Source organism: Pipistrellus hanaki (genome assembly GCF_964339955.1).
Source record: "Pipistrellus hanaki genome assembly, chromosome: 14".
Taxonomy (NCBI): domain Eukaryota; kingdom Metazoa; phylum Chordata; class Mammalia; order Chiroptera; family Vespertilionidae; genus Pipistrellus; species Pipistrellus hanaki.
The window spans coordinates 40,598,853-40,625,083 of NC_140516.1; the positions used below are offsets into that span (position 1 = coordinate 40,598,853).

The 26,231-nt window shown below is 39.3% G+C and overlaps 1 long non-coding RNA gene across 2 annotated transcripts in view; it reads right to left on the minus strand.

Moving 5' to 3' along the window:
- Positions 1-26,231, minus strand: part of LOC311632473 — a 32,450-nt gene that overhangs the window by 4,283 nt on the left and 1,936 nt on the right. Inside the window, exon 1 of one of the 2 annotated variants that reach the window (XR_014796796.1) lies at positions 6,463-6,759. The exons of the other annotated variant lie outside the window; for it this stretch is intronic. This is a non-coding gene — a long non-coding RNA (uncharacterized lncRNA). Of the gene's footprint in view, positions 1-6,462; positions 6,760-26,231 lie in introns of those variants that run through there. 2 annotated transcript variants of the gene reach the window in all.

Consider the following 26,231-nt stretch of genomic DNA (forward strand, 5'->3'; position numbering starts at 1 on the left):
GTGCAGTGATGACAGCGCGGTGCGGGCCACATTGCAAGGCCTGGCGGGCTGGATTTGGTTATTATAGCGATATGTTTTTATCTAATGTTCATCAAGGGATCCTAGAGTTTTGAGACATATTTGCCTTGTACTCTTAAGAGACAATAAGAAGTGAAGTTCATTAAAGGAGAAAATAGTGCTTGCTTTGCCAGCACATACACTAAAATTGGAATAATACAATTTTAAATACAAAAGATAATCATGGCCCCTGCACAAGGAGAACATTCAAATTCATAAGCATTTCATTTAAAAAAGGAGGAAAAGGCCGAAACCGGTTTGGCTCAGTGGATAGAGCATCGGCCTGTGGACTGAAAGGTCCCAGGTTCGATTCTGGTCAAGGGCATGTACATTGGTTGCGGGCACATCCCCGGTAGGGGGTGTGCAGGAGGCAGCTGGTCGATGTTTCTCTCTCATTGACATTTCTAGCTCTCTATTTCTCTCTCTTCCTCTTTGTAGCAAATCAATAAAAGTATTTTTTTTTAAAAAAAAGGAGGAAATGATTTTATAATTAATGAAGTAATTCCATTATCTACAATAGTTGATTTAGCTTTTTTGTTGGAAAAAAAAATCACTGACTTTTTTTTAAAAAAAAGTTGAATTCCTTTATATTAAAATAAAGAGAATATGATTATTTGTTGCAGGTTGCTACAACATTTCTAAGACTAGAAGCCCCTATTTCCTCCTAGCTTTCTCTTTGGTTAGCATGTGCTCCTGGATAATAAGCAATTATAACAATAATATATGTCACAGTTATGGAGCATTTGGCTTTTGGAAGGCTGCAGCTGAGAAATAGTACCAAATCCTGCCCTTCATACATGGGTATAAGGTCTTCATCAGCTTTTCTTGTTTATAATGGTTCTTAAATTGTTTCTGCTGCCTTTATGATAATAACAATGCACTCTGGTTTCCTTTCTTCCATTTCCAATTTCAAATCTATTCATTTATTTATCCATTCAAAATTCATACATATTTGTTGAATGAATAAACAAATATCCATTGACTGTCTACCATGAACATGACACTGCATGTATAGATACAATTGAGGATGAAATGTACAACCTGCCTTCAAGGAATTAACAATGTAAAAAAAAAGACAGCTGGGTGTATTTACCACATATACAAAAAAATATAATATAAGGAAGAATGTAATCCATTAGAGATTTAGGAACCACGTAAAGCCACTTCCAGCTGTGGATAGCAGCCAATGCTTCATGAAAGAGGTGTCATGTGAGTTGGGCTTTAAAAGATGGGTAGTAGTAAGAAGCTGAAGATGGAGCTGGAATTTCAAGGAGGGAGTCCAGCATGAAGGCACAGGTACAGGAGAAAATAAGGCCCAAGTGGAGGATGATGAAACAGTGAAAAAAGAGTAGATGGGGAGAAGCTGGAAGTGTAGAATGTGCCAGTTGGATGTGGGAAATCTGAAATGCCAGCCTGAGGAGTGTCTATCGTCATTGTGTGGGTGAAGGGGAATTCTAGGAAGACAAAAAAAATAAATGATGAGAGTTGGGTTGGACAAAGATTAATTTGGTGACAATGTAGAGAGTGGACCAGAAAAGAGACAAAGAGACTGATCAGGACAACAGTTTTGGTAAAAGATGATACAGGCCTAAAGTTCAGGAAGATAAGGATGAAAAAGAAAGGAACCGAGGTGGGCAATATCAGTGAGGCTGAACAGAGACAAGGCATTCAGTGATTGCTGTTAGGATGAGAACGAGGACATGGCCTAGGATGACGCTGAAAATTTTTTTTTTTTCTTTTGCACCATTTTGGCTGTTTATTTCAAGTTTATAGAGAAGCTTAAACATCTGTGGAAAACACCAAAGGCTTATTTTTTTCCCCTCATGTCTTTTAAAGCAATAAATACACAGTATTTAACTTTGTACACCTGATAAAAGGAAAAATGCATTTTAGAAAGGATCAGGAATGAAACAGAAACATTGGGCAGTAAATCAATCACAGAATAGAAAAGTCAGCAGTCCCACAAAACTCGGCTGTAGAGCTGGAGGGAAGATGGGGACCTATGACCTTGGAACCTTCCCTAGCACCTTAGAAATAAGTTGGAGGTCATGGTTCTTTCCCTTGAAAATTTCCAAGCTAACATCTGACCACATTTCCCTCTTCTTCCCTGCCAAGTTAACTTCCTCAAAGGTCCACCTGTTAAAACTTACATTTCAGTGGAGGATTGAAAAAATCCCCATCCGGCTGGTGTGCTCAGTGGTTGGGTGTCAACCCATGACCAAGATATCACCATTTGGATTCCCAGTCCAGGCACAAGCTCGAGTTGCTGGCTTGATCCCCAGTGGGGTGCATGCAGGAGGCAGCCTATTAATGTTCCTCTCTTATCAATGTTTCTAGCTCTCTATTTCTCTCCCTTTCTCTTTCTAAAAATCAATAAAAATGTATTTTTAAAATTCCCCTTGGTTTGGTCTCTTCCCTCTATTAGGCAGTTAGACAGGCATGAACAAAGCAAGTCAATAGGTCAGGCACGAATGCCACCAGAGAAGAAAATCCCAGGTACCTAGCAATGGGTAGCCAGGGAGAGCAAATATTGAAAATATGTTTGATAAGTTAGCACCTTATCCCTGAAGCACCCTTTCTTTCCCTAGCTCGTCATGCAGGTCAGACCCTTCCCTGACCTTTTCTCCACTGGCATGTAGCTAGCCATGTAGGTAGAGCACCTTAGAGAAGAAACAAGGGGCTGAAGAAAAGCCCCACATGATTTCCATACAAGGACAGGAGACAGTGGGACAAGCCCATGGGTCAAATTAAAGAAGGAAGCAGTTAGGTTTCCTCCCCTCTCCCCCACCCAAGGAGCCCTTGTCAATACCCCAGGGCCACTCTTTGGCTAAAATCTTCTTTCAAGTGTAACTTTTGCTTTGCTTGCTGAATAAACTTTGTTTTATAGTTTGAGTCTTGGATCTGAATTCTTTCTTAGCCAGAACTCAAGCACCAAGGTTGCTGAACAGAGATGCAGTCTGACTCTACTGGTCTAACTCCCGCTGCTGCTTCGCCGCCAACATTCCCCAGTCCCATTTTGTCCTGTGTTCATTACCTGACGCATTACAAATGTGAGGTTTAAAAAAATGGTTTATGCTATGTCTTGAAGAATTTGGATATGAAAACAATAGGATATTAGAATATGTCATCTGTAGGTGATACATTTATTGGTTTAAAACCGCTGTGTGTTTTTTAACATGCCCTACTAAATTGTCTATAATTTGTTTCTAGCAATTTAACATTTATAGCTTAGTTCTGTCATAATACAGCAAGGAGCCAAAGAAAAATATGTGAAGTGTTAGTCTTACTAGTTGTTACTCTTTTGTAATCAGAGAAAAGAAATAATAGTTCTGAGGTAAATCACCCTATCTTGTATGTGCATCTTTCCTAGAGGACAAATCTCAAATATTGCAACAACTAAAACATGTAATGATTTCTTAATATTCAGTAAAGATGCTGCTGAAGAAAAACAGATCTGCATACTGAACTAGTCTCAAATGAGTTGACAGAGATTACTACTAATATTATCACCATCAATAATTTCTGCCACAGGGGTGGTAATAAAAAGGAGTCAGAATAGTTAAGACAAACAAACAAACAAACAAACAAACAAAAAAACACACAATTGTCACATGAGGGCATGCAAAACTCACTGCACTTGCTATCAATAAAAAAGTGGGTATTCCAGCCCGGCTGGTGTTGCTCAGTGGTTGAACATCAAGCTATGAACCAGGAGTCATGGTTCCATTTCTGATCAGGGCACATGCCCAGGTTGCAGGTTTGACCCCCAATGAAAGGTGGCAGGAGGCAGCTGATCCATGATTCTCTCTCATCATTGATGTTACTATCCATCTCTCCCTCTCCTTCCTCTCTGAAATTAATAAAAACATATTAAAAATCTTTTAAAAGTGGGTATTCCAGAACAGTGGGCTCAAAAAAGAAGAAATATATCTAGCAGAGGGATGAAACACATATGAGACAAACCCCCTCCCTCAAAGAATACAAATCACTAATAATGTGGTTAGTGATAATGGACCTTGATCTTATATTTAGAAAGGAATTGACCAAGGATTTCCAGAAGTGGGCAGTACATGTTATTGCTGTGTCTCTGTGCACAGCATTCTGTGTAGACTAAGAATGTATTATGTGTGATAGTGGTCATGGTGGTTGCCTTCCAATTCTTCCCTTGGAATCCAAAAGATTCTCTATTGATAGAAAAAATGAAAATCCTTCTGTCTAGCTGGGAAGTCATTTCTAGCCTTATGTTTGGCAGTGTTAACCTGCCCACCCAGGCAGTGTTAAGCCTCTCTAAGAACTGGGGCAAACCAAGCTATTTGCCCTTTATTTGCTCAGAAATGACATGGGAAGGATGTCAGAAGCATCAAGAGATGAAAAACTTAATACTGCTCATAGAAAAAGATGTGCTCTCAAAAGTGAACTATTTAATATAAATAGACAAGTTGTTTAAAATATGTGTAAAGCTTGATCCCTACTCAGGAGCAAGAAAAAAACTATTCAACTAAACAGCAGAAGCCACATGACAGATGGGATTATTACTAGATTTTAATGGTATTTAGCCTGAAGATCTAAAAAGTCTGTCAGGTGATGAGCATTCTCTTGACTATAGGCCATGATTCAGAAGACAGGTCTGATTCTCACAAGACATGTCAACACAAGGACTGTCTTTATTAAGATAAAGACCACACCCTATTATCTGATTTATGGTTACCACTATTATCCTCATGGGTATATCGCTAATACATACACTCATGCTGAAAATCCGGTCTTGTGGCCTGACATGTTCATTGACTCAGTGTTCCACTAATAATAACTCATCCAAGCATTTCTGAACTGTGCTATTCCAGTGATTCCCAGCTTATGTTTTGGAGACCCTGGTGTTTTAGCCATTTGCCAGAATCACATGTAAATCAAATAACTTAAATTCAGTAAAATTTGCCCTTTTTAGCATCGTATGAGTTTTGACAAATGCATTTAGTCAAGTCACCACTACTTTCAAGACCTAGAATAGTTTCATCACATCCCCAAATTCCTTTGTCTACCCCCATCTCCAGCCCCTGGCTGTTTTTTATCCCTATAGTTTTGTCTTATTCTGAATGTCATATAATGGAATTATACAGTAGATAGTCTTTTGAATTTGACTTCTTTGACTTAGCATTTGAGATTCATCCATATTATTGAGAAATTACAAAAAATTTGCAGACCAAGTCTATGCCACTAAAATTCTGAGCACATTTTAGCCATTTTCAGTGAAACACGATGGTGATGATGAACTTAAACAGAATTACTCTACTCTTGATGATTTCTACCATCCACTCATTTCTCTTAGGAACAAGAAGTAGGCTCAGCCATTCTACATACCTACAAGGTGATTGAAAGGACAGGATGGTTAGTGTGGCATAATATCAAATGTTTTATAAAGTAATTTTTTGCCACATACATATATTTTATATTATCAGATTGGGCTCATTTCATATATATTGGGCTCATTTCATATATAGGACAGCCATAACAGGGAGAGTACCTGAAATGAGACACTGAAATTAAAAAAAAAATATTATCATTTTCAGTGACCTCAAATCCTCACCTCTTTGGCCTATAGCTAGAGACTTAATTAAATTTTTAATGGGCAAAAAATTAGAATTAATAAGCAGTCCTTCCTGTTTCCCAAAATGAACAAGAAGCAGTTTTATCTTCAATGTAAGTTTTTCATAATAACCCCGTGTAACTTGCAAGAGTATCATAAATAAGTTTCAAGGAGTGATGAATTAATAATATACTACCATAATCTAAATAACACTTAAATAGGTAATTTTGGAAGAAAGTCAACAATTTGAATTGAAATTAACCCAGACATCACTGAGAAAAAATATCCAAGTTGATGGCAGCCATATTGATTTACTATATATAGAAGCCCACACCAATGTTCAAGGCTTCCTGTTTTCTTAGCGATACTTGTGGCTAGACAGCAATGTTCTTGGCCCAGGAAAAGCACAAAGGGAGACTTTTCCTTTAAAGGGATTAAAATATAGCAGGTATGTGACCTTCGGGTTTCCATTTTTGGTTTGTCTGGGTTAACTCCGGTATCTGCGAAAAGACAGGGAGAGTTAAGTTATGTATGTAAACCTTATTTATTTAATCAGGCTATGAAGATTTTTTTTTTTTTTTTTTTTTTTTTAGATTAGGAGAGAGAGACACTATGGGTGACTGATGGAAGAGTAGAGAGTTTTCTCTGTTGGTCTAACTAATGGGGTTGGGATAGGTTAGGGATAGAGTGGGAAGGAATTGCCTTTAGTTCTAAGATCTAATAAGTTGATAGTCAAAGAGGATTTCATCACAAAAGCTGGGAAGGGTTTCTGAAATAGAAAGCTAGTTTAGTCAGATATCACAGAATAGAGATTTATTTACCTGTGTTGCCAGGAAGTTCTTGCAACCCTTCAGGCTGGCAGCTTTATTAAAGCCTGCATATTCATCCCAGAATGCCCTCGGGCTTGTTCTAGGGCCCAGGAAGTGCATGGGAAGGAATGAGAGAGATCACTGATGATATTTTGCAAATTCACCATCGTGTTAAGACTGACAATAAAACTAAAAGGTTCAGGCTTCTTATAACAACTTGGGAAGGAGCCCTTCCAGGTAGTCATGGATTTCCCCTCTCTATATAGAGATGAAGACTGTTCTGGTTCTGGGAGATCAGCATCCAGTTAGCGAAAGAAGGATTCAAATCAGAAAAGCTTACATCCCATGGGTGAGACTGGCTGAAACAATTTGGTATCAATAGAGCTTCAACAGCCAACCCCAAATTCAATGATCACCTTGGCTGATCCACTTAATGAAACTGAGGTGCTCACGTCACCCCTTCCCCCTATCTGGGGTACATCTGACCGGTTGTTCTTTGTATTTCTTCAGCACATGCCCATTCTTTCACCTCTGCACCTTTAAAACTTGAGCACACTTGTTTGTTTTCTTAAAGCCCTTGGAGAAATGGGCTGGGTTTTTACCTTTTCATCATATGCCAACACCACAGTGCCTATAGTACAGCAGGCCTTTAGTGAAACTTCCTCTCTCCCAAGCTCCTGGTTCACGTTCCCAACTATCACTGTTTACCTCCATCGGCGTCCCACTGGCACTTTAAACTCAACATGTTCAAAAACAGACTTGTTTCTCTTCCCCCTGTCTCTTCCCCTCAGCCATGCCTCTAGTACCGTATTTATCTGTGTGTCTGCAGGGCCTGGGCTGTATCAGACTCACGACTCACTCTAAGTATTCAGAAAATATTCAAAGCGGGATGAGAGGAGAAATTAGGAAAAAGAGAACAGAAAAGAAGCATGAGAAAAAAAATAATAAAATGAAGAAGGGAATTATGAAGGCCACAAAGAGAAAGGAGGGAAGAGGAGGGTGAGAAAGATATTTTAAACTCCCCATTCCCCTTCACTTCCCCCCCCCCTCCCAAAAAAAAAAAAAAATCAGGAGGCATGGAATTCACCAAGTGCCCTTGAAAGAAGAGCTAGATCACGTTCCCATCTTCTCCACTTCCCTTCAGTGTTGTCTTCACTGCTTCCAGTTTGGGTTGGACTTTCGGTATTTATGTGATGAGAGAAGGGACTTGGAGGCATGTCTCCACCTTTGCAGCCATTCCCACACATGCAGCTATCAGCAGCTGGGCTATGTTCCACTATGAAGCATGTTTCTATAGGACAGTTGGCAAAAATTAGGATTAGACTCCTAATTTCTAAACCTTATAGTTCTGGAGATGAGGTTCTGAAATGCAGAGGTAGGGTTGAGGTTCATTTGTTTTTCCCATGGGGAGTGATTCTCAATTTTGCCTTAGGTAGGTAAGGGGACAAGATCTTGCTTGCTCTCCCAGTGCTGGAGTTTTTACAGTCTTGTAACGTATTGGTTTTCTTTTTGGGTTCTGTTGCTAGATTATTTTATGTCAGATGCTCTAATCTCTTTGAGCGACGACATGTCATAACTGTAACCCCAAGACATTTTCAAGTAAAGACAAGATACAGGCACACCTTGATTTTATTTGTGGGAGGTACATTATAGCCCGCAGGGAAATGTGTAATGAATATTCCGTCATTTTAAGGGACTTGCTAAAATCATGCTGCCATCTGGTAGTTTTCAAGGGTGCTTAGATCTATGAAAAGGGTCTTTTCCAGAGAAATTATTTTTTTCAACACTTGTTCTAAAAAAGAGACTGAAAGGACTCCTGTGATTTTTGTTTTAAATCCGTGAAAGTACCTGCTATTCCTGAGGCAGCTGTCCTCACATGCTGAGTACATAAAACCTATGCACCCCAGATGTCTGGCATCCCTGGGAGAGGGTTTTCTATTGGAATGGAAATTTTCATTGAAGTATAAATAGGCGAGAGTCTATGAATTAACTCCTTTAGTCAGCACAGGAGGCAGGTAGTGAAAACCAATAACAGGAGGTCCCTTCCTGCTCAAACCCCTGGCCTAGAGACTTGAAGCATATTCTTTTTTGCAGTCTAGGTTTCTAATATAAATGATTATTGAAAACATAAGGCAGCTTGACTTCAGGCATGGTACTCACAAGGAAATTAGGCAACAGGATGGGACTCAGTATAACCCTCATACAACTCAAAGGATTGTCCTAAAAAATGGGAGTTCACAGGCAAGAGTAATTTTCACGAAAGAACAACAACACATTCGTTCCTAATAAAGCAAATGACATCTACCACATAGCAAATGAAACGAGCACATAGCTCATTTTCAGATAAGTCCCAATTTTTCGCAAATTACTAGCACCATGGATGAACTCTACTACCAGTGTTTATATTTATGCAGGTGTATTTATCTAAACACATCTGAGAACCTTGCACTTCAAAAAGCAGTTAATGACATTCGTCAGAAGACAGACTTGGCCTGGGAATGGGGAAGCCTATTGGTATCTTAGAGACCTAAGGGTCACCATGCTTCAGTGATGAGAATGTGATAAGAAAAAAAGAATGTTTATATATTTGCTAATTTTAAACAAGATTTATGATCTGGTAGGTGAAAAATCTCTAAATAAGAATAAAGATGGGTGATAGAGAAAGAAAATATAATTCAGGCTAGTTTGAGAACTCCCATGATCTGAGGAGAAAACATGAATTAATGAATGTAATGAATTCGCTTCTCGTGTTATAGTAACTCAAAGTCAGGTAACATACTACTTTATTGTAGCTGTTGAAGGCACTGTTTTATTGAGTAAGTAATTATTGTAATGATTACAGGTGTTAAAGTTTTAACAATAGGTTTATTTTCTTAGAGCTCTAAATAATTCCCCTCAATTTTATTAATATTTTCCAATGAAGAGAAAGTTCATTAAGCCTAGAGTCATTAGATGTCAATTTAATCTTTCTGTTTTGACTTAGTAAAATTAGTATTATAATGAGGATATTTCCCCATTGATTTTTAGAGAGAGTGGAAGGGTTGTATTTATGTGACAGTTTTTTTGGTTGTTTCTAAACACATTTAAGTGTATCTGCTTTTTCTTCTTCTAATATATAATCATCACTCCCAGTATGTTGTTCTTTCCAATGACTAAAAAGTGGCTCTATCTTTAATTCAGTGCTCATAATTACAAATCCAACAAAGTTCATTCTAAGGCTAAAATGCAGTCATTAGATTTCCCGTTAGTCCTGAGTGCTTACTAGAAGCCACCACTATCTGCTTCTTCTTTGTGAACTAAGGCAGGTGAGAATAGTTATCTTCCTACCCAGTCATAATATTAGTCATTTCTGAGGGGCTGGCCTGAGAAATGCAGAAGGAGGAGCAGAGAAGAATTCTGCTGTCCAGACCCTCTCCGTGTGGAGTGTGGTTCATATTCACTTTTTAAACTGTAGTGGGCCTTTTAAAGATGACTGTGCCAAGAGGAAGAATTTACGCATCCTGTCCTGAATCATGTGTTGATTCAGAGCGTGACTCAGTGATCCTCAGTGTTGGGGATGAGGGTGAATGGCCCATGGCAAGTTCTTTCTGAAACACTATAATAGAGTCTTTTACCAGAATGTTGACACATCTAACTACCAATGACAAGTGAAAAGTAGGCTAACTCTGAAACTTCAGGCCTGGAAGCCAATTATTTTGCCCAAACATTTGGCCTTAAATCATTAACTTGATGATATTTAACAAACCATTGGCTAGTGGTACAAAAAAGAAATTTACATCCTCTTTGGGAAATATCTGCAGTTATAAAGAAGACAAAATCAATCAGCAATGGGAAATAATCATCTTTATGGAAACTGAACTTAAACTAAAAATGAATTTAAGAATCCCATTCAACCTTAATGGTGTATACATGCCTTTATGCATTTCTCAAAACTCATAAAATATACATTACAAAGAATGAACCTTAAAGAACTATAGACTTTAGTTAATAATAATGTATTAATATTGGCTCACCAATTTTAACACATGAACCACATTAATGATGCAAAATATAATACAGTAATATAGGAAACTATGGTTTGTGGGGAGAAGGTGAGAGGGTATATGGGAACTCTTTGTACTTTCTGCTCAAATTTTCTGTGCCCTAAAAAATAAAGTCTATTAATAAAATATTTTTAAAAATTCAATAATGTAGCTAATCAACATTGTTGCCTCAAAACTCCTGAATTAAAAAAGAAGCATGCCCAGCCAGTGTGGCTCAGTGATTTACAGTGACCTAGCATCAGCCTGTGAAACAAGAGGTCACTGGTTGGGTTCCATGATCTAGTTGTGGGCTCAATCCCCAGTGGGGACTTGTAGGAGGCAGCCAACTGATGTTTCTATGCCTCTATCCCTCTCTCTCTCTCGAAAAGCAATAAAAACATAATTTTAAAAAAAAAAATGGAGAAAAACTTAAAACATGGAAGAGAAAGTTCTTCATTTGCTGCATAACTTTTGTTTTTATTGCTTTGTTAGTTAAAAAATACGTACACATACAGAAAGGTAGACAGATCATAAACATACAGCTTAATAAATAATCACAAAGTGAATATGCCCACATAACCAACATCTAGGGCAAGAAATAGAACATCACCAGCCCCTCAGAAATAGTACTCTGCAGGAACTTTTAGTAGCATAAATTAATTTTTTCTGTTTTTGAAATAAAAAAATGGAATTGTAAAGTAATCTGTTGTATCTGGCTTCTTTTGCTCAACATTATGATATTTATCCTTACTATTGTGTGTAATTCATTTTTATTGCTGTACAGTTTTCCATTGTGTGAATATATTATATGTTTTTTATATATCATTTGTTGATGGCATGTCAATGTTTTCAGACTTTGACTATTATGAAAAATGCTGCTACAAACATTCTTGTATGTGTCGTTTGTTGAACATGTGGAGAAAGTTCCTGTTGGATCTATACCTAGGAATGTACTTTCTGAATAACAGGTATATACATGTTTAGTAACTAATGCCAGATATTCCACAGGAGTTACACCAGTTTACATTCCCATTAGCAGTGTATAAGAATTTCAGTTGCTCTATATCCACATGAACATTTGGTATAGTCAGTCTTTTTCACTTTTACTGATTTGGTGGTTCTATATTGGTATCTCATTGCAGCTTGAATTTGAATCTCCCTTATCTAATGAGGTTTCTTACCTTTTCATATATTAACTAGAGGCCCAGCGCAAAAAATCATGTATGAGTAGGGTCCCTAACCTGCAATCAGGGCCATCTTCTGCTCATTCACAAGTTCCCAGTCCCTCCCCGCCACCGACATCCACCCCAGTTCCCTGTTCGCCATCTGGTGACCTATCAGAGCCTGCAGGCGGGGGGAGAGGGGTCAAGAGGTCTGCCTTCCATCTGCTCGCCAGTCCCCAGTCCCACCCTGCCGCCACCCACCTTGGTTCCCCGTAGTTCCCCCCTTTTTTTCCTTATTACATCTAGTAATAAGAATTATATCATCAGTCAGTACAATAATGATTAGAAGTATTAATAGCAAGCATACATTTTAAAGATAATGTTTTCAACATTTCACCATTGTATTTATCATAGTTTTTAAAATTAAATTCTCTATTAGATAAAGAAGTTCCTTTTAATTACTAATTTGCTTTTTTTTTTTTTTTTACCATAAGTAAATGTTGAACTTTATCAAATGCTTTTATCAGTATAGAGAAGAGTTTATTGATGTAAGGATTTGTTTAGTATATTTAGCAAATATCAGGGCTCACATAGCTATAATAAGAAAGAGTTTCCCAGGAAATTTGCCCCAGAGGGTTGTAAATTCTCCTTTTTTAAAACAAAAGCTAACCATCAAGCTTTCCTTTTAAAGTCAACTGTGGTTGGGTACAGAATCCTTAGGAAGAAAGAGTGCTACTCCTAATTTTTAAAAATTTATTTTTTATTCCTCACCCAAAGATATTTCTCCATTGATTTTTAGAGAGAGTGGAAGAGAGAAGGAAAAACAGAAACATCGATGTGAGAGAATCACATAGATTGGTTGCCTCCTGCATGCGCCCTGGTCAGGGCCTGGGGCAAGGAGGAGCCTGCAACCAAGGTATGTGCCTTTGACCAGAATCATACCCTGAACCCTTCAGTCCACAGGCCGATATTCTATCCACTGAGCCTAACCGGTTAGGGCACTTCTCCTATTTTTGTTTACATGTCAGATTCACTTCACAGCAATAAAACCAACACTTGAGATAAGCAATCAACAAAAATACAAATAATCACATTTATGATTATGACAGGTCTTTGAATGTGGAACTATATTTGCAAAAGTCACACTTGACACATACAGAAGTGTTCATCCAGCCCTCAACAATAGGGACTACCTGGAAAAAGTTGGACTTAAATCTTCATATTCATGCTACGTTCTTTTAGCCAGTTTATTTGTATCTGGATAATGAGATTTCCAGATCCTTTTCTCCCTGGCCTCTGACTAAACATAGAAGACTTACTAGAATAAACATGGATGAAGTAACACTGAGCCACAACATGAGAGGAGGGCTGTCTAAGGCTATTCAGCAGGTTGGCTTCTTGCAATCCTCAGGAATCAGTCATGCCAGTCAACACCTAGAAATATGCTAGACTCAGCTACTTATCAAGAACAAGCAATAGACAAGTTGTTCTGAGCCTGTGAGGATTTCCGAGAAGACGAATCATGATTTAATCATTTGTGTTTTCCAAAATTGAGCAGCTGCTTTGTTAAATTCTTAGCTGTGAACAGCATAGTTTTCTTTTCTTGAGGATGACTGGTATTGAGCATGGGCTAAAGCAGGACATATTTCCTCTACATTTTCTATTTATTCTAACTCCCACTTTTAGAATATTCCATAGAAAGTAACTCTAGGTATGGATACACTCACTTATTCAGAGTATATAACATATATAACAAGTGTGTAGCAACAAAGGTTTTGTAAAAATTTTTTATTCTGTATTTGTAAGGCAGTCCTCTTCTGCTATAAAAGTAGGTTAGGAGATTAAGAGTTGGACATTTTAGTAAAGCCTTAAGGGTGCCATAGTAACTAGGACTCTGATGCTTCAGACAATGGGATGCTGACAAAAACAGAACATGTGCTTCTGCAAGTAGTTGAGCATGGGTATGACCTGGTGCTTTTTATAGAACAGCATAAAATAAAGTAATATTTAATTCTGCCATATGAACTATGAACAATAATATTAGCATGAAGAGACCAAGCTACATGCTTACAGGTCTTTATAAAAGAAAACCCCTTTTAATAAAACAACTTTTGTTGAGTATTGATAAGTATTTAAAATAAATCAGTTTACTAATGTTTCCTTTTAATATTAATTTGCCACCTATTCATTATGTCATCCACTTGCAGACACTAAACTTTTAAAAAGAGCATATAGAAAAAAAATTATAATAGGAAGCATTCTACCTCTTATTTTATTTTTCTCTATGAATTTAAAAATTGGTGATTGGCATGACTGGCATCCCCGATTGGATCCCCTGAAAAGCCTTTTGTGCAATTGCTGGGAATACAAAGATCAAAGACACAGTCCCTGTTCTCAAATAGCTCCTGGTGATACCTACAGGGTGCCGTGAAAAAGGACAGGCACCTACCTCCAGCTGGAAGACCTGGGAGAGAGAGAGAGAGAGAAAACGAGTATAGGGGCCACTAGGTGAGGGAGTAGGAATTTTGACTCTTGATTCTAGTCTGAAGATGGCAAAAGGAATTAGGCAGATGGAGAAGGAGTGTGTGTGTTGCACACGCACTTGTGTTATCTGTGCGTGTGCAGAAGAAAAGGACAAGATGATAAGAAGGAGAGGAACCTGAATGATGGGAACTGCAAGTACATAATTTGAGAAGGCTTGTATGTGGGGTGTGGGCTGGGAAATGGCACAAGATGAAGTTGGAAAGGTATGTATGAGTGATTTGGTAAAGAATTTGGATTTTATCTTTTAAGTATTAGGTGTCACTGAACAATCTTAAGATCTTTAGAAAAATCATCCTGGCAGCCATGTGGAGAACAGATGGGCGGGGCAATGAGATGGCATAGGGAAAGTGGAGTGCAAGTCTAGAAGCCATGAGACCAGTCAGGAGGCTCTTGCAGGCAGGCATCCAGCCAGACCTGAGTTCAGACAGCAGCAGTGATGTTGAAGTGAGAGACAAGACTTAATTTAGGCAAATAAAATGAATAAATGGGGCAAAATAAAACACTAATCTTAGCTTTTCAGATAAATAAAACGCATTTACATTTTCATATTCCCTGAAATGATTCAAGTTTCTCTACCTTTCCCAGAGGTTGTACTAATGGTTTATAGCACAGTTAGCAGAATTAACAGAATTAGTGTTCTTTTCATGAAGCCTAACATATGTTTACTTCTTGAGGCACCCATCTGACTTGTTTTCCTGAAGCTGAAGTTAGAGGTTGGTTTCCATGAACCTGCCTTATTTTTATTCCATTCCCTGGCTACACAGACTACAAATTATGCTGTCTCTCACAAGAGGATTGGCTAAGGGGTAGAAAAGATAAACCTGTTAAAACCCATCCCATTGTAAACAAAGCAACTCAAAAGGCACTGCTTCCAAGAGAGCTGGTCTTTAGTGAATATTTCTATGACTCTTTGATCAAATGACAGAAGCATCAATAAGATAAGACATGCAGCTCAAAGGTTTAGATTAGATTTGAGGAACAGCTTCTCCCTCAGAGAAGCTGTTCAGTATCGATATCAGTTATGCCAAAGAATATTCTTCACTAGAGGTTTTTTTTTGGGGGGAATGGTGGTAAAATATATAAAAAATTGACCATCTTAACTATTTTAAGTACAATTCTGTAGTATTAAGTACATTCACACTGTTATACAACCATCACCATACCACCGTTCAACTCCAAAACCTTTTCATCATCCCAAACTGAAACTCTGTACCCATTAAGCAAAAACTCTCTTGTCTTCTATCCCTACCTGATAATCACTATTCTACTTTCTATTTTTATGAATTTAACTACGCTAAGTACCTCATATAAGAGGATTCAGACAATATTTGCCCTTTTGTGCCTAGCTTATTTCACTAACCATGATGTTGTCAAGGTTCACCCATATTGCAAAATGTATCAGAATTTATACCTTTTTAAGTCTGAATAACATTCCATTTTATTTATACTAGTGACCCAGTGCACAGATTCGTGCACATTGAAAGGAAATTAATTAAAAGGTGGCTATTGGGGTGGGACTGGGCGAGACACGTCCTGGAGGCAACCTCCCACAGTCCCTCCCCAGCTTGCCACACCTGAGGTGGTGCTGCAGCTTGAAGGGCATCTGTAGAGTGAGCAGGGTCCCTCTGGCAGGTAGGGTCCCTCGGCCTGGCCTGCAGGGATTGGGCTGAAACTGGCTCTCCAACATCCCCCGAGGGGTCGCGAAGTGAGAGAGGGCACTCTGCAAAGTTGCTGTTGTACAGAGTGTGGAACGCAAATGCAAGCTTGCAATAATCCAGATACAGGGCCGACAGTGCCCCACGGCCGAAGGTGGAATCACACAGCCCCACAAGGAATCAGGCTCCCTCCTCTCTGGTTTTGGGGTGAGTCACTGAGAACCACCGCTGCCAAATCACTGCAGCTTGGCAGCTCCTGCATTGACCGTCTGTTCCCTGTGGTCAGTGAGCATCATAGCTACCCGTCGGACGGACACTTAGCATATTAGCTATATATATATATATTAGCTATATATATATATATCTCCACACACACCCACACACACACACACACACACACACACACACACTACATTTTGTTTATCCATGAATCTTTTGATGGATAGTTGGGTTGTTTCCACATTTTGGTTATTGTGAATAATTTTGCTATGAGCATTGGTGTACAAATATCTGTTTGAGTCTCTGATTTCAATTCTTTTGGGTATATATTAAAAAGTGAAATTGCTGGATCATGTGTATTAGGAAAATACTCAGTTTTTCCTCCTGTGTGTCTTTACTTTCACACTACTTCTGACACTTCTGTCACCAAATGTGTGGGTTTCCCCCCTCCTCCCCCCCCGCCACACACACACCAAGCAATTCTTTGTGACATCAGCTGGGTGGCCTATAATTTAATTCAATTCTGATACTATCTACTTATGTGGCATCAGATCCCACAGGTTAAGGTCTCAGTCCCATTTGCCTGCCCCCCCCCCCTATTTTAGGCACCAATCACAAATAGCAGGCCCCCAGGTTACCCACAATTTTTATCCAATTTGGCTACAAATTGGAGGTCCCCATGATCAGTCTCCCCCTTGCCTTTTATTATTTCCCAGAACAGCTCACAAAACTCAAGGAAACATGTTTGCCTGTTTATCAAAGGACATGACAAAGGATAAAGATGAACAGCCAGATGAGGGGATACAGAGGGCATTGAGGTGAGTTACCCTCCTAGTTCGTACATGTGTTCACCAACCTGGAAGCTGTCCAATTCCCATTCTATTGGGATTTTATGGAGGTTTCCTCAGGTAGGCATGATCAATTATTGACTGTATTTTTAGTCCCTCTCCAGAAAAGGGGTAGGAGAGCAACTAACATTCCAAGCTTCTAATCATGGCTTGGTCTTCCTGCTAACCAGCTAACATCCAGGAGCCAGAGTCACCTCATTAGAAGCAAAAGCACTAATAAATATATAATTGATTTTTTTACAGAAAGGGAGAGGGATAGAGAGTTAGAAACATCAATGAGAGAGAATCATTGATCAGCTGCCTCTTGCACACCCCCTACTGGGGATGTGCCCACAACCAAGGTACATGCCCTTGACCAGAATCAAACCTGGGACCTTTCAGTCCGTAGGCCGACGCTCTATCCACTGAGCCAAACCGGTTTCAGCCAAAGACACTCTTATCACCCAGAAAATTACAAGGGATTTAGGAGCTGTGTCAGAAACTAAAGTCAAAGACCAAAATTTGAAATAAGGATGGTCTTAGTGGACTTATTACCTAGGATTTTACAAGGATTTTAGGAGCACTGTACCAGGAACTGTCCTGGAGTAGGGGGGAGGTAGAGAGGGATTATCCTTTATAATAAAAGCCTAGTTTGCTAAATGTCCCATTCAACCAGTAGCTATGATGAGCACTGACCACCAGGGGGCAGACCCTCTGACCAGTAGGTTAGCCTGCTGCTGGGGTCCGGCCGATCGGGACAGGGCAAGATGGGCCAGATATGCCCTAGAGCCCTCCTCGGCTCCAATCATGCAACAGTAGTGTCCCTTGGCCTGGCCTGTGCCCTCTTGCAATCTGGGACCCCTTGGGGATGTCAGAGAGCTGGTTTCAGCTTGATCCTTGCAGACTAGGCTGAGGGACCCCACTGGTACATGAATCCATGCATGGGGCCTCAGTGCAGGAGCTGCCCCCTGGTGGTCAGTGCACTCCCACAGGGGGAGCACTGCTCAGCCAGAAGTCAGACTCACAGCTGGCAAGTGCAGTGGAAGTGGAAGGAGCCTCTCCCGACTCTGTGGCAGAGCTAAAGGAGCAGCGACCTGAGTGGTAAAGAGTAGTGAGCCGGTGAGCGGTAAGGAGCGAGGGGTTGTGCACTGGGAGGAAGGATCCCTCAGCCCAGCTTGCACCCTCTCACAGTCCAGGAGCCCTCGGGAAGTGGGCCTAAGCTGGCAGTCAGACATCCCTCTCGTAGTCCAGCACCCCTTGTTCCTTACTGCCTGCTTGCTCTCTGCTCCTTACTGCTTGGCTCGCTGCTCCTTAGCATCAAATGTTAATAAAGGCAAGGGCATGAGTTCCAGAAGATGACATTAAAACTAACCAGAGTAACCAGGGGTGTTGCAATGGCAAGTGGTGGGAAATAGGACTCACCCTGAAGTCCTGGGCTTGGGAGACTGGGACTCAGATGATGTGGGAAGGTTGCTACCAGTAAGAGGAAGGGAAAGGTCACTGAAGAAAAAAGTCCTCAATGTAACAATCCCCCACTCCCCAGGGCTGGTGCTGATTGCATCTATGTTACAACTACCAATGTATCCAATTTGTCTTTGTAAATTCCTAAAAAATATACTTTTATATACTTTTCCCATTTTCAGCACCTAGCACATTTTCCATAGTATCATCATAATGGTTATTTCTATAGGAACTTTTATCTGTAACTCCAACTCTCTGTGAACTAAGTAATGTTGGAAACTGGTAATTTCAGGTGTACCAAAATGTACCAAAGCTAAAATCAGAGAAACTCAGGGCTGGAAAAGATTGCCTTTTTCTCTACAATTCATAGGCGAGAAAACTGGGACCATAGAACTTAATTGAATCTGCCAAAGGCTAGTTAGCTGTTAGTGGCAGGGTCAGTAAAGAACTCAGTTGCTCTGATTCAGTCCTAATCCCTGACGTAGCCACAGTTCCATCAGAATGAATGAATCAGAGAAAAAGAGTTGTAAACATCAATTGTGTCATTTGTATTCACCTAAACTTGTATTCAAACAAAAATCCCAAATAACTTCCCCTATTTAAACTGACAACCCATGATTATATCATATTTAGTACAGATTTAAGTAACCTCACCTTCTTAGTTTGTGACCACAGCCCATTTCATGCCCAATTCACTGCAGAGAGCAACAAAAATTAACAAGGAAAATGTTTGGACTGCTGAAGAAAATGTAAGTAAGTAAGGTCTGTGGCTTTACAGCCTTACTCATTTAAAATTTCACCTGCTGTAAATTGTGGCTTATTTAATTTACAAGACATAATCTGACTTAACCTATTATAATATTCTGTCTGTCCTATGGAAATACACCTGTACCTATAATGCATGTTTACATCTTTATTAATCACTACATAGTAGCCCTGTGCACGAATCTGTGTGCCAGTAGCTCTCTGCAGGGCCTGGCCACTCCATGCCTGCTGCCCAGAGGCTGTCCACAGCCCAGAGGCCCATCCACACCATGGCGATGAAGCAAGCATTCCACCAGGCACTCACGCTGCCTGCTCTCAGCAGTTGCCCTCCGCTCAGAACTGGGGGACTCTGGCGGTGCTGAGAGGACTGGGTGCCACCATCTTTGTGATGGAGTGATGGTTAATTTGCATATTACCCTTTTATTAGATAGGATAATTTTTGCACTTCCATAATCTTTTTTACTCAATTGTATCAAAATACTTTGATAACATTAAATTATGTATTTCTCATTAAGGAAGAAATTATTTTTTTTTTAGAATTTTGCCCAATTAAATATGTTCAGGTTTTGTGGTGTTTGATCTATTATTTGGATATTAAAACCCAGATTAAATCTATAGAATAAGTTATAGTATGAAGTAAACAAGCCTAGTAATCAATAGTCTGTTTTAACAAGTAGTATTTTAAAACACAAGAGTTTTGTTCTGGTTAAGGACAAGAAATCCTATATAATAAAAGGGTAATATGCAAATTGACCCTAACAATGGAACAACCAGAATGACTGCTCGACCCATTATTATGAGGCACACTGACCACCTCTTGGTCTCTTTCCCTGGCCAGTGGGCTCCAATCGCCCAATGGTGAATGGGGAACCGGGAATGGGTGGTGAGGGACCCTGATGGCATCAGGCCAAGGCCCCCACCCCACCAGTTGTCTTACACACAGAGCGACTGTGGTGGGGGGTATGGGTGGCAGCCAGTGGGCAGGAATGACCAACCTCTTAGTCCCTTCTGACTGGCAGGCTCCAATTGCCCAATGGTAAATGGGGAACCAGGAGTGGGTGGCGGCAGGGGGCAGGGCCAGCTGCGGGCAGCCAAGGAAGGTGGCCCTGATCGCAGGCCTAGGAACCTTACCTGTGTACAAATTTCATGTGCTGGACCTCTAGTATATAATAAAGATGTTGCCCTTCCCTGCTTCTCCCTCCTCTCTTTTTTTTTCTACCCCACTTCCCTCTCCTCCCCCCTTTTCTCCACCCCTCTTTTCCCTTGCTCCCTCGCCCCCAACAACATTCTTGGCATTGAATTTCAACTCTTGAAGACAGCTTCAGTTATGAATGTGATGGTCCAGGAAAGCTTCCTGTAGTCTGCGCTTAAGCAATTGCTGATTGGAAGGCGATAGGTTTGCTAATTAGTATTCAAATGTTCAATTTCAGCCTCCTGAGTACTCTCATTAGTCCACATAATTCTTACCTGTGGTCTTTCAAACCTGTGATAACATGCTATTTTCACTGCTCAAAATCAAGTCACTTCAGATAGTGACTCATTGCATCTACTGTTTGATATCCATGAATTTCTTTTCTGAAATGGATTTTCTTCCTAGAGCTTATTTTGGGGACTTAACCCATTCTGAGCATGGAAGAATTCTATGTTGAAGGAAGAAGTTAGTCTGTTTCTGTCAAACTATAAAATTAGAAAGTGTTCATAGCAGACAGGGTTGTATTGGTGGGTAGAAGTGGTTGATTGATTCATCCTGAAAATTAGTGACTGGAAATAAATCGCTATCTCCGTAGGCAATTATTGGAATGAAACAAAGTCAACTTTAAACACCTTCCCAAGTTGAGGAAAACAGCTCTGAGTGAAAATAATATGTACTGACAAAACTGCTTTTAAAAAAAAGAGGAACATCTTGCCAAAGATTCAAACTCATTCCTTTTGGGGCAGTTCAATTGCACAAGCTTTATGCTAATTATTGTTATATTTAAGACTTGGCAGCTTCACAAAAATCTTAAACTTGTACAAACAGGTCCAAAACACCCTATTTCAGTGGCTCAGAATTAAGCTAGGAAAGCATTTCAGATAAAGCCAACCTGTAGCAATGCTTTTGTTTCTTTTTAAAAAACCTATGGGCAGCTTATAATGTATAGTTTCACAAGACGTTGCTTATAAATGTAGTCGTGTTTAGTTACATGCCCTCCAAACCTGTGTACTTTAGTATCATGGGATACTGACTGCCAAATGACAGGCTTTCAAAAGTCTGAGAAGACCATCTTTGAAGGTGAGTATTATTCCTGCATTTGGTATGAATTCCACTCACAGCAAATCTTCAGCAACATAAAAGCTGAATTTTCAATATCCAGCATTCATAGAAGGGCATAGATTCACAAGTTATACCAGAGTGTAAGGAAAAGAGTAAACAGTTCAATGGAGATAGACTACACCATCATTCCCACGTACTGTGAGTATTGGAAAACAATTAACCTTTTCTTGATTAAAAGATGACAAAAGTAAGGTTAATAAGTGGCTATAAGAAAAGGATAATTTGACTCAGAGCCACTTACATCAAATGAAAAATAACTGAGATGATATAGGTACTTGACAGCTGCGTTACTAATAATCTGAGTGGCACAGAGTGGAAATTTGGGGAAATGGGAGGGTTGGGAAGAATTTGAGATAAAGGTGTATGTACACCGTTGAAAGAAAAGTATTATGTCTTAATCTTGTGTTAACAAAGTCTAAATAGCTGGGTAATGTTGGAAGACTATGTCATGGTGAATGTAGCTGTGTTCTATGCTTCTTTCTAAGAACTTATTTATGGGAAAGATGTATTTTCACTATAAAAAAAAACAGTGATATTTGCCATTATTAAACTTCACACATTATTATTATTATTATTATTATTATTATTATTATTGGTTGCTACAGAGGTGGAGAGCTGGCTAATGTGTTTTTGGTGTTTTTAAAAATATATATATTTTATTGATTTTTTTTCACAGAGGAAGGGAGAGGGACAGAGAGCCAGAAATATCGATGAGAGAGAAACATCAACCAGCTGCCTCCTGCATACCCCCCACCGGGGATGTGCCCGCCACCAAGATACATGCCCTTGACCGGAATCGAACCCGGGACCCTTCAGTCCTCAGACCAACGTCTATCCACTGAGCCAAACCGGTTTCAGCAAGAGAGCTGGGTAATGTTGATCTCACTGACGATCTGTGTGATTTAAACGCGACACGGGGGACATGAGCACTAGGCCCAATCTTGAAGGTGGAAGGGAGAGGATCAAGTAAGAGATGCCTTTGCCCAAGCCACTCCCCCATCTTTCATCATGACTCTCCATGGACTCTACCTGGTGATTCAGATCTGGTGGTCAGGGGCTCTGCATTCAGTGGGTTTGGTACAGCTCATAAAGGTCCATGAGGAAAATCTAAGACATTTTATGTTACCTTTGGGAGTGGTGGAAAGGGGATTAAGTTTCTTTCTAGCTCTCAGATCCTGAACAGGGCCATAAAATTCCTGGTTCTGAACAATTCAGATTTTCTCTACTACTATCTTTCTCTGTCATCAAAGTTTGCTAAGTGGTAGAAGAGCAGAAGCAAAAAGATCAAAAGAGTCCTAGCTCATGGTAGAATGGTCTCTTAACCCCTTTTTTCCTGGTACCATTGATACCCTTGCTCCCCATCTAAAAAAACATCACTGAGAAGTACCCTTTTATACTCTTAAGACTGAACAAAAGTGAAAGCCCAGGGTAGAAAATTGAGCTGATTTCTTTTTTCTTCTTTTGCTGGCACTTCAAACAGATTTAAGCACTGTGAAATTATCTTGGGAATTATCTCTCAAACTTCAGGTAGTTAAAAGTCATTATGAAACATGTTCTATTGCTTAAGGATTTGCTGACATCTAATGCCTTTTTTCTCCAAATAAATGCACTGCTGAAATTTCTGAGTGAATAAAGGATCTGAGAAAGACGTGGCCCTGAGCAATACTTTTATTACCATTACTTTTCCATAATCTAACTCATCTGCCATGACCCTCCCACCCACATACACCCTCACCCCCTTCCTCAATGTTATTAATCTAACTTGAATCACTCTATTCTTCTCCAAGGGAACACACCCCAGTAATAGCAGTGAGTCATAGACTCTTTACTTCTCTGGTCTCTAATGGACTTGATAAAATGCCAGATCTGAGAGAATAAAAGAAAAGGAACTTTAGGGGGAAAGAGCTCTTTAGGATCTTGTTCAATATATTACCCTCAGTATTAGTTACCAGACCAATTTTCTAGTTGCCTGGGGTGGACTGGTTTTTATCATACTAATACTGTTAACCATTCCCGAATTTCTTTGCTCTCAGTAGACATCCTGCTACTCAGTGGGGCAACCTTTCAGGCATGCCTCTAGCTAAGGCAAGGGTTTTTTCATCTTGAGGTTGAAAATAAAATTTTTTCCTTCCTGAGCTAAAGTATACTAGTATTAAACAGTTCACCCCTTTGATAACAGTGTGTTCAATACTCTCTACAAGTGAATCATTACACGTTATAAATGTTTATATGAGGTTTTTAGGTAATAGAGAAAATAAATAGTTTGTCAATTATTCTCAAAGGGAAACTTATGAGAAGACAGGACTAAATAAAATGTATATTCTTTACCAATAGATTAGTCTTTAAGATTATATTTGAATTCCTGGCAAGAGAAACCTAGAGGGGAGTTTTTAAAGGCAATTATATACAAATGTCATTAGAAATACTGAAAGTTGATTAAGAGAATTTGTATTTTCTTTTGAGTGTTATAAATCTGAATTAGTTTAATTTGTCTTAATAAACACTATAAATCAACTTAATCATGTGCATTCTGTATAATTCCTCACCTAAGTGGATTTAAACCTGATCTTAAAAATGTATATTTATAGCCGAAACCGGTTTGGCTCAGTGGATAGAGCATTGGGCTGTGGACTAAAAGGTCCCAGGTTCGATTCCAGTCAAGGGCATGTACCTTGGTTGCAGGCACATCCCCAGTAGGGAGTGTGCAAGAGGCAGCTGATTGATGATTCACTCTCATCGATGTTTCTAACTCTCTATCCCTCTCTCTTCCTCTCTGTAAAAAAAAATCAATAAAATATATTTTAAAAATGTATATTTACATTTTTAATTGTTTAAAAATATACCTATACTAGCTATGTCTACATAATATTATTTTCTTTTTCTTTTTGGTCAAATGCAGAAAAGTTAATGGAATGGAACTTAGGTTCCCCTGAGATTACTGTTAAAAATTTTAAAATAATGCTAAAGCCAAGAGCTAAAAAACGAAATACATCTTCTGAAACAAAATTTTGAACTGTGGCTTAAAAGAGTGTGCGTGTGTGTGTGTGTGTGTGTGTGTGTTTGTATGTAAAAAGAAAAGGGGTAGGGAAGAGGGAGACAGCATTCACTATGCTCTTCTTGCTATTAAAAAAGAATAAGAAGCCTCATAAAAATTTTTGAGGCCTCTGTCATCATCCTACCAACAATAATCACAGAGAAGAATGGAAGGTACATCTTACCACTCCTTAATGAATAACGAAGTGACTAATGGTAGCCCTGGGTGTTGAAGAAATTTAAAAACACAATGAGAAAACCTGCCTTAGGTTGATATTAATTACTATTATCATTGAATTCCATTCCTCAAATTGTTCTCCATGGTAGGGTAAGGAGTCATTGTCTGCTGGCAATGTTTTTCTCTGCCTGAAAAATTTCATAGGAAAATACAATATCCTGTGTCAGCAACACCAAACTCCTTAAAGGTCAAAAGATTTGGGGCTCCTAAGGACATGGAAATGTTTGCTAGGCTTTATCTAAAAGTACAGTGAAAACCATAGAGGCTATATCCCAGATCCCTTACACCAGTGTTTCCCAAACTTCTCTCATGATGAGAATCACCTGGTGGAGTTGTTAAACTACAGATTCCTGAATCCCAACTAAGAAGTGCTAAACTAGAATTTTGGGGAACATATAGGACTCCTAAGTTAAGTATACAATTTTACCTATATGTTTCCCAAAGTTCTAGTTTAGCACTTCTTAGTTGGGATTCAGGAATCTGTATTTTAACAACTCCACCAGGTGATTCTCATCATGAGAGAAGTTTGGGAAACACTGCCTTACACTAATCTGATAGTGGAATGTATGTTTCCATTTTGGTATGTGATGGGAGTAGGTAAAACACAAACATATATGGGAAGAGCAGGGTTGTTGTGTTGTTTTTTAAATATATTTTTATTGATTTCAGAGAGGAAGAGAGAGGGAGAGATAGAAACATCAATAATGAGAGATAACCACTGATCGACTGCCTCCTGCACACACACACACACACACCCCCCCCACTGGGGATGGAGCCCACAACCCAACATGTGCCCCCAAACAGAATTGAACCTGGGACCCTTTAGTCCGCAGGCCAATGCTCTATACACTGAGCCAAACCAGCAAGGGCTGAAAATAGGTCTTTCTGAGTGCTTATTCTGAAGTTCTTTAAAAATCTGGCCAAAACAATCTCATTTTAATATACCAGTTTACATAATAAGCAAGTCAGAACATTTGCAAGGCAAGATGTTTTCCTTTATGCAGCCAGCAAAAACAGCTCTGAGCTTATGTTGTAATGATAAAAGGATTTTGGAGCAGCTGACTTGAGGGAATCATAAAAAGGACCCAACCTTATGCCCCAAGGTGAAAAGAATATGCAGAGTCTGCACTGTGCTTCTAGTGTCAGGACAAATCATTCTCAGTAACTGATGCCAATGGATGAGTAAAGGGAGAAATAAAAGTACAGACTAAGACCTGTGGCTTGGTTAGGTGAATAACACCACTATTACAAAATCATGAGTTCTCATACTCATTTTCTAAATTCCTTGAGATGAATTTATATCATTTTTGAAAAATTTAGGAGTGGAATACATATTAATTACGTGGAGGTTCCAAATTTCCTGCTGGTTTAAATTGTGAGAGATATCACAGATCACAGCCCCCATTAAAAAAAATCTGTGGCCTTTTTTGGAAAGGTAAGTGCAGGGGTGAAAGAAGTATCTGATGCATTCCTTTAAGTCAATTAGGGAATGATGAATATAGTTGCTATTCTATATAATAAAAGCCTAATATGAAATTGC